This window comes from Phodopus roborovskii, unplaced genomic scaffold, assembly GCF_943737965.1.
Source record: "Phodopus roborovskii unplaced genomic scaffold, PHOROB, whole genome shotgun sequence".
Lineage (NCBI taxonomy): Eukaryota > Metazoa > Chordata > Mammalia > Rodentia > Cricetidae > Phodopus > Phodopus roborovskii.
The window spans coordinates 11,197,329-11,206,057 of record NW_026126549.1 but is presented as its reverse complement, the minus strand read 5'-3'; the positions used below and the strand labels follow the sequence as shown (position 1 = coordinate 11,206,057).

The 8,729-nt window shown below is 40.4% G+C and overlaps 1 pseudogene; it reads left to right on the top strand.

Annotated features, from left to right (window-relative positions):
• Window positions 1-6,775: 6,775 nt before the first annotated feature.
• Window positions 6,776-8,353, top strand: LOC127234178 (elongation factor 1-alpha 1-like; annotated as a pseudogene).
• The last annotated feature ends 376 nt before the right edge of the window (window positions 8,354-8,729 follow it).

Here is an 8,729-nt window from a genome sequence, read left to right as displayed (position 1 = left end):
TGTAAGCAAACAAAGTATTTTTCTCAGCCACTTCTTTTACTGGCAGGCTGTATTTTGTGATTACAAACAAAGGACCAATCACTTTGCTATTTATCTCATGGTAATCTTATAAAAAAAAATCTCAAAGGAATCACAAATCTAAACTTTTGTATATGAAAAAAAGTTAGTCAGCTCTATTTTAAATCCTCAGGGTACATACCCACTCATCAACAGTTTTTGTTTTTTGTTTTTTGGTTTTTAATATCAGGAAGCTGAGGAGGAAATGGGTACAAGAAATTAGTCTTACCCAATCTAGCAAGAAAATTATGTCAGCCCAGCAATAGACAGGCTGCCATTGTTCCTGCTCCCTGACCTCAATGAACCCCTCGCTCAGCTATTAAAATGATGCCTTTCTAAATTTTAAATTGTTTTACAAGATTTTCTATCTCAAAGCCATTAACAAAAACATTTTAACCCAATCTCAAGTTAAAAATAAAGCTTTGCTTCATCTATGATGCACACAGACATCTACAAGCACACCTCTCAACATTAAGATGAAAAGAACTTGAGCTAACTTACCTTCTGGAACTCACTTGTTTTTCTTAATCATTAACCTAAGCCACTGTCTATATGGCTCCTTGAGAGTAACTAGCTGTGTGACACTTTTTTGTTCCTATTTTTCTATCATCTGCAGCCCCTGCTCTATGGGGGGAGGGGCTATACCATTATCTTGCTTTTACCTATATTAGTTTTCCAACTAAGCTAACCTCTATCACAAGTCCTCACTCTATTTATTGAAGACCCTCAATCAACAAAATCCTATTTAACTAACACTGTTATTATATAAAATCATTGCTTTAGTTAAACAGTACAGCTTAGGAGGAAACCATCTTCATAATAATCCACAGGTTGAAATGCCCAGTAGAACAGGATATTTCCATGAGATAATCATACCACATTAAAGGCAGTGGGGATCTCCCCATGCCCATTCACATCATGCCAGATACCAGAGAAAAATGGCAGCAGCAAACATATAAAGACATAGCAGTAGCAAGAGACATTTGGGGGCCAAGGCTCTCTCAGCCTTTCCTATTCAAGCTTCACCCATAAGTGCCTTGAATGCTGGGGGCAAATATCCTGAAGTCAATTGCCACCTGCTGCTCCTCTCTCTGACTTGGCCACTGACAGGTTTACATAGAGTGTCTAGAGTGTCAGGCCAGACTGAACTGAATAATCAGAATCTGTAAGAAAAAAAAACTTGGTGTTTTTAAGGTAAATAAATGATCTTTGGGATTTTCCATCTTCTGTCTTCTATACTAAATGTACTTCTATACTAAATGTAGCATAAAGGAAAAGTTTAATAGGATAGAGATGTTCCTTATGATCAGCACAATACAGGCCATGGCCAAAAGAAGAAGAAAAATTCTAGTCTAGTTCATTCCCTCAGTGGTTCTCAATCCACCTGCACTTGGCTCATCTTACATCGGCATGTGAACTTATGTATTCTTCAGACCTATAATTGATCTACTCTTTCCAGTAATTTAGCAACTTATATATGAGTCAAATTATTACAATAAAAATTATTTTTAAAGTTCTAAGGATTAAACCCAGGGTCTTGCAAAAGCTAGATGTGTTTTACCACTAAGCTAAACACCCAGACCCTTAAAACATAATTTCTATTCGAGAATTATCCATAAAATCGAGTGTTCACAGTCCGAGTGAGGACCTAATCAATTGGAAAATAGATGTAACATTCCTATGAAGCAAAGTTAGCATTCATTGACTGTCCAGGAAAATAAATATCCCCTTCAGAGCAAGGGACAGGTGAGTTCCTTTTAGCCATTATAAAGGACTTCATCAGGTATGACACAAAATCACTTCATCCCAGAAAGGACAGGTATAGATAGATACAGGCCCTTCTGCCTCTCAGTCACGGGATAAAGTGGAGATGAGAACCAATGGCAACATGATGTTTGTTGGGCATGCTCTGTTATGAACTATAAACTATTTTATCTGACCCTGAAATCTCTCTAAAGTTTATTTTTATTATTTTTAAATTATATGTGTAAGTGTAGGAGTGGTATATGCATGCGAATGTGGGTACCTATGGAATCTAGAAGAAGGTGTTGGATGCTGCCGTGATTTCAAAGAAAATGGCCCCCAAAGGGAGTGGCACTATTAGAAGGTGTGGCCTTATTAGAGTAGGTTCAGTCTTGTTGGAGGAAGTGTGTCAGTGTGGAGGTGGACTTTGAGGCTCATATGAGACAGACCACTTCCTGTTGCCTGCAAGTCAAGATGTAGAACACTCTGGCTACTTCTCCAGCACCTTGTCTGCGTGCATACCACCATGTCCTACCATGATAATGGACTAAACCTCTGAAATGGAAGCCATTTTCCTTTATAAGGAATTTTTTTTTTTCCTTTATAAGAGTTGCTGTAGTCATGGTGTCTTTTCACAGCAATAGAAACTCAGTTAACTAAGACAGTTGCCCTGTAGCCAGGGTTATAGGAGGCTGTAAGCCACCTGATATGGGTGCTAGATATCAATACCCTGCCCTCTGGAAGAGCAGCACGACCCTTAACCGCTGAGCCATCTCTCGGAGACATCTCTCCATCCTCCAAAAGTTCCAGTCATTTTTCTTAAAGATGTATTTTTATGTCAGCTATGTGGATATGTGCACATGTGTTCAGGTGCTCTTGATAGCCAGAGACATTGGATTCCCTGGAACTAGAGTTATAAGACATGTGAGCCACCAAACATTGAGTTCCTCTGGAAAAGCAGCAGATGCTCTTAATAGCTGAACCATCACTCTAGCTTGACCCTGTAGTCTTTGTTTGATTGTTTGCTTTTGCTCTTGCTTTTTCAAGACAGTGTATAGCCCTGGTACTCACTCTATAACCCAGGCTGGTCTTGAACTCAGAGACCTGCCACCTCTGCCTTCCAAGTGCTCAGATTAAAGGATGGTATAACACCACCATCCTTTGAACTCTGCTAGCTCAATTAGTAACTTTTTAAACTAAGTAAATCTCAGCCTCTTCAAAAATCCTTACCAATTCCATGCCAACCAGTGGCACTTGGGAGACAGAGGCAGGCAGATATCTGTGAGTTCAAGGCCAATCTAGTCTATAGGGTGAGTTCTAGGACAGCCAGAGTTACACAGAGAAACATTGTCTTGAAAATAAAACAACAACAACAAAATAACATTTACCAAGTCCAGAGGGGGAAAAGCATAGGTAAGTAGCATATTACACAAAGAAAAGAGCATATAATTCCAGGCACAATGTCATGGAAGACATCGTGAAGGAAAGGCATTGGTCTGGGCTGAAGGGACTTAGGTGGAAATGCCCCGAAGAGGGACAGAGATCCCTAGAGTAGAAAAGGTTTTGCCAAGGCCAATGGGTAGAAAGACAGGAGCAACAGGGTTAGAGTTAATAAATTTGGGGTGATACAAACAATACATTTTTGTGGGCAAAATATAAAGGATTTTGAAAATTAAGGCTGGAAACCAGGAAGAGGGGTGGGGATTTTAAAAGTAGAAAACACTAATAATAAGCAAAAAATAAAAAACTTGATATGGTGGAAGTAAATGAACCAAAATTATTTACTATGGAGAGGGAGGAAGGGCCTAGAAGGGGAGAGTGGAGAGATGAATGCAAGAGAGAGCAAGGAATCCCGAAATTTACAATCTGGCTAGAAAAGGGGCATCCCTAAGGAAATGTGTGAGTGATCATGAAATGCAGAACATCTGGGCAAGGATGTGTAGACAATGGTGAGGGCAGCATCAGGTGCCACAGAGACTGTTTTCAGAAGCATATCTACAGTCAATCATTAGTTGGAGTAAAGAATTTTTCTGACCTTTAAGCCATTTTTTAAAGATTTTATTTATTATGTATACACTGTTCTGCCTGCATCTCTCCAGAGGGCAGTGGAGTGAGAGTAATGTTTTTTTCTGACTATATGACTTATTTTCTGTGGTCTACACTTTCCCATGTTCAGATGAAGAGCTAGGTGTGTGAAATAGACACCCTGAACCTTTAAATATATTGTTGTCAAATGTGGTAACACATGAGAACTACATTCCTAGAAACAAAATATGAAGTACTGCAGCTAATCAATTGAGTAAGCAGCCAGATTTTGGTTGCAATTTTTACTGGCTGGGTTCACACTTAGACCTCAGTAGCAGAGATAAATAAGAAAATTGATCCATTTGGAGATAATACAAGTTGTTCAAGAATTACACTGTGTAATTCAGCGTCAAGTCATGGATGGAAATATCTTTCCTTAGAAGGTCATAAGAAATTCTCTAGGGGACACAGTAACCAACAGAGAGATGCACTGTGCCAAAGTTTAGGTCTGGTTTCTTCTCAACTATAAACATAGCACGTTGTTTGTTTAGGTTTGTTTTCTGTAATGGTGATGTTTTTGTTGGATTCTTTGTTTTGTTTTGTTTTGTTTTGTTAGTCTCAATATGTAGTCCTTGCTGGGTTAGAATAAGCTATGTAGACTTCCAACTCTTAAGATCCCCTTGCCTCTGCTTCTTGAATGTTGGGATTAAAGGCATGAATCCCTACACCCTGCCACATATTGTGGGGTTTGTTTTGCTTTAAAAAAAAATTAGTTTGTCTTCTCTTTGTTTACTTTTTTCAGATAGGGCCTCTTGTAGCCCAGGCTGGCTTCAAATTTGCTATGTAGCTGAGGATGACTTTGAACTCCTATGTCTGCCTCCCAAATGCTGAAATTAAGTGTCTTCCTTTATCTTATTTCTTATCCATAAATAGATAATGTACACAGATTCTGCTACAGAAACAAAATTTTTATAGGAAGTCATATATGGTCGCACAAGCCCCATTACCCCAATAATGAAGATGCTAGGGCAAGAGGATCATAAGTTTGGACTACATAGGGATTTTAAGAGCATTTGAGGTACACAATAACATCCTGTAGAAGAGAAGAAGGAGCAGGAGGAGAAAGGAAGTTGTATGAAAGAAACTTACACATCCTTTGGAGTAGCAAAGTTTATGTCCTATGTCCTTACTGGGCTTTGTAGCCGAGTCCCAGTGAAAACAGTAGCGCAACACAGCTGGAAGAAAGCCTTGGGTTCATGCAGGACATCAGACGGCACACACAGAAGCATAACTAATCTGTTTCTGAAAATATTTCCCAGTGGAGTTTAGGTTCACCAACTCAGGACAGCTACCAACAGTAGACTAGAAATCCAACAAAGGCAAACAGGAAGCTTGCTCTTTTCTATATCGCTAGACAGTCTTAAATCACTTTGCTGGCAGATGCTACATAGGTCTGGGTTGTGCTGAGTCTGGCAATGTCATTTGTGCTTTCAATAACGTCTGCTGTTGTTTTCTAATATCGTGAGCAGGCGACTGTTGATGCAGTCGTGTGAACACTGTGCCTTTGGCAAAAGTAAGACTCATGAGGGAATTACAGCTGAGTTACTCTTACTTTAGAAGTTTGAGGATATTGAATCAACCTTTGATTCAAAGTACAAGGTAGAGGGATGGCACATGGTGTTGACCAGTGTATAAAAGTCAAGCCTTTTACAAAAACATCATCCTGCCTGAGCCTCTCATGCACTGGGTTTGTAGTCCCACACCACTGTTAACTATCAAACAGGAGGGTTTTCTAATAATCTTTCCTACTGATAAATTTTTAACTTAATTTATTCTTATCAAAGAGGGCACAACACTGGTTTCAATCTTTTGGAATATATCAGATTGGCTTTCCAAGCCACCATTTTGCCAGAGTTAACAAGGATTCCACATGTATTTGACAAGAATGTGTGCTTTGTCGTCTGGGATTTAGGGTCTACATATGGTCATTGCATCAAGTCTGTAGCTCCTATCATCCATGTTCTCATAGGTATCTTTACCACGTGCACTCTAGTTACTGGGATATCTAAAATATCCTCCTGCTCCTCTGTTTTCCTAAATATCCCACTCTTTCCATTTCTGTCTTATGTATTGTCTGACCTTCTTCTGATTCTCTATTCAGGAGAAGGCCAGGGCCCAGAAGATGTCCAAACCATCTTGAAAACTATTAAAGGCTTAGCAAAATTTCAAAACTTTGGCAGAGTTTTTTTTTGGGGGGTGGGATTGCTATTTTACTAGAAAATAATAACTGTGGAAAGGGGGTGCCTTATGAGGCAGGACAAAATGGGCAGCCCTACCACATGAGGAATTCATCAACAGGAGCGGACCACCATTTCCACTAACAATACAACTGGGATTTTTTATAGTTAGACAACATGAGAACAGTGAAATCATTGTAACAACTCAGACTCAAGGGCAAGGCCCACCCAACCTTGCAGATGGATGAGGCCTGATTATTTAATATGAAGAACACAGACTCATTAAAATGTGAGAAAATGTTGTGGAAGAAAGATGAAGTTATTTCTACCTACCTCAGGTTGAGTCCTACCTCTTTTCATATATATATTCTTGGTTAATTTCTCAGTAAAGGTTAGTTTTCTGTATGAAGAGGAGTCTAGTCTACAATGGAACAACACAATAATTACAATTTTACATCATAGGCAACTGGCTATAGATATACTTGTTTGTGTGTAGAGTTCATGGTATAAACTATGGATTTAGTACTTCTCACCCAATTATCAGTTTTGAAGAATGTTGGAACTGCAGAAGGATGTTTGCTAGGTTTACGTCAACTTGACACAGGCTGGAGTCATCTAAAAGGAGGGAACCTCAATTAAGAAAATGCCTCTTTGCAATGGGTTTGCCATCAGAACACAGGTGCTATGAAAACTGCTGCTAATTCAAATCCAACATGGGAAAGGAAAAGACTCCTCGTATCAACGTTGTTGTCACTGGACACGTAGATTTAGGCAAGTCCACCACAACCGGCCACCTGATCTATAAATGTGCTGGAATCAACAAACAAACCATTGAAAAGTTTGAAAAGGAGGCTGCTGAGATGAGAAAAGGCTCCTTGAAGTATACCTGGGTCTTGCACAAACTGAAAGCTGAGCCAGAGCGTGGGATCACTATTGACATCTCCCTGTGGAAATTTGAGACCAGGGAATACTATCTGATGATCATTGATGCCCCAGGACACAGAGACTTTATCAAAAACATGATTACAGGCACATCTCAGGCTGACTGTGCTGTCCTGATTGTTGCTGCTGGTGTTGGTGAATTTGAGGCTGGTATCTCCTAATGGCTGACCCGTGAGCATGCCCTTCTGGCTTACACCCTGGGTGTGAAACAGCTCATTGTTGGTGTCAACAAAATGGATTCCACTGAACCACCTTACAGCCAGAAGAAATACGAAGAAACTGTGAAGCAAGTCAGCACCTACATTAAGAAAATTGGCTACAACCCTGACACAGTAGCATTTGTGCCAATTTCTGGTTGGAATGGTGACAACATGCTGGAGCCTAGTGCTAGTGTGCCTTGGTTCAAGGGATGGAAAGTCACCAGAAAGGATGGCAGTGCCAGAGGTACCACTCTACCGGAAGCTTTAGATCGTATCCTGCCACCAACTCATCCCACTGACAAGCCACTGCAACTGCCCCTCCAGGACAGCTATAGAATTGGTGGTATTGGGACTGTCCCCATGGGCCAAGTGGAGACTGGTGTTTTAAAACCTGGAATGGTGGTTCCCTTTGTTTCAGTCAATGTCACAACAGAAGTAAAGTCTGTTGAAATGCACCATGAAGCTTTGAGTGAAGCTCTTCCTGGGGACAATGTGGGCTTCAATGTAAAGAGCGTGTCTGTCCAAGACGTCAGACATGGCAATGTTGCTGGTGACAGCAAAAATGACACCCCCACCCCCACCCCATAGAAGCTTCTGGCTTCACTGTTCAGGTGATTATCCTGAACCATCCAGGCCAAATTAGTGCTGTCTATGCGCCTGTACTGGATTGTCACACAGCTCACATAGCATGCAAGTTTGCAGAGCTTAAAGAAAAGACCGATTGTCATTCTAGTAAAAAAAAAAAAAAAAAAAAAAAAAAGCTGGAAGATGGCCCTAAATTCTTGAAATCCAGTGATGCAGCCATCATTGATATGGTTCCTGGCAAGCCCATGTGTGTTGAGAATTTTCTGACTATCCTCCACTGGGTCGTTTCGCTGTTCGTGACATGAGGCAGACAGTGGCTGTGGGTGTCATCAAAGATGTGGACAAGAAGGCTGCTGGAACTGTCAAAGTCACCAAGTCTGCCCAGAAAGCTCAGAAGGCTAAATGAATATTATCCCTAACACCTGCCACCCCAGTCTTAATCAGTGGTGGAAGAACAGTCTCAGAACTGTTTGTCTCAATTGGCCATTTAAGTTTAATAGTGAAAGACCGGTTAATGATAACAATGCATCAGAAAACCTTCAGGAGGAAAGGAGAATGCTTTGTGAACCGTGTGTGTGTGTGTGTGTGTGTGTGTGTGTGTGTGTGTGTGTGTGTGTGAGAGAGAGAGAGAGAGAGAGAGAGAGAGAGTTTTAAGTTATCAATTTTCAAAATCAGTATGTTTTAATGGAAACAACTTGACCAAAAATCTGTCATAGAATTTTGAGACCCATTAAAATATAAGTTTAATAAGAATAACAAGAAAAATGCCTCCATAAGCCTGGGCATTTTCTTAGTTAGTGATTGATGGTGGAGAGCCCAGCCCATTGTGGGTGGTATCATCCCTGGGCTGATAGCCCTGGGTTCTATTAAAAAAAAAAAAAAAAGGCAGACTGAGCAAGCCATGGGGAGCAAGACAGTAAACAGCATCCTTCATGGTCTC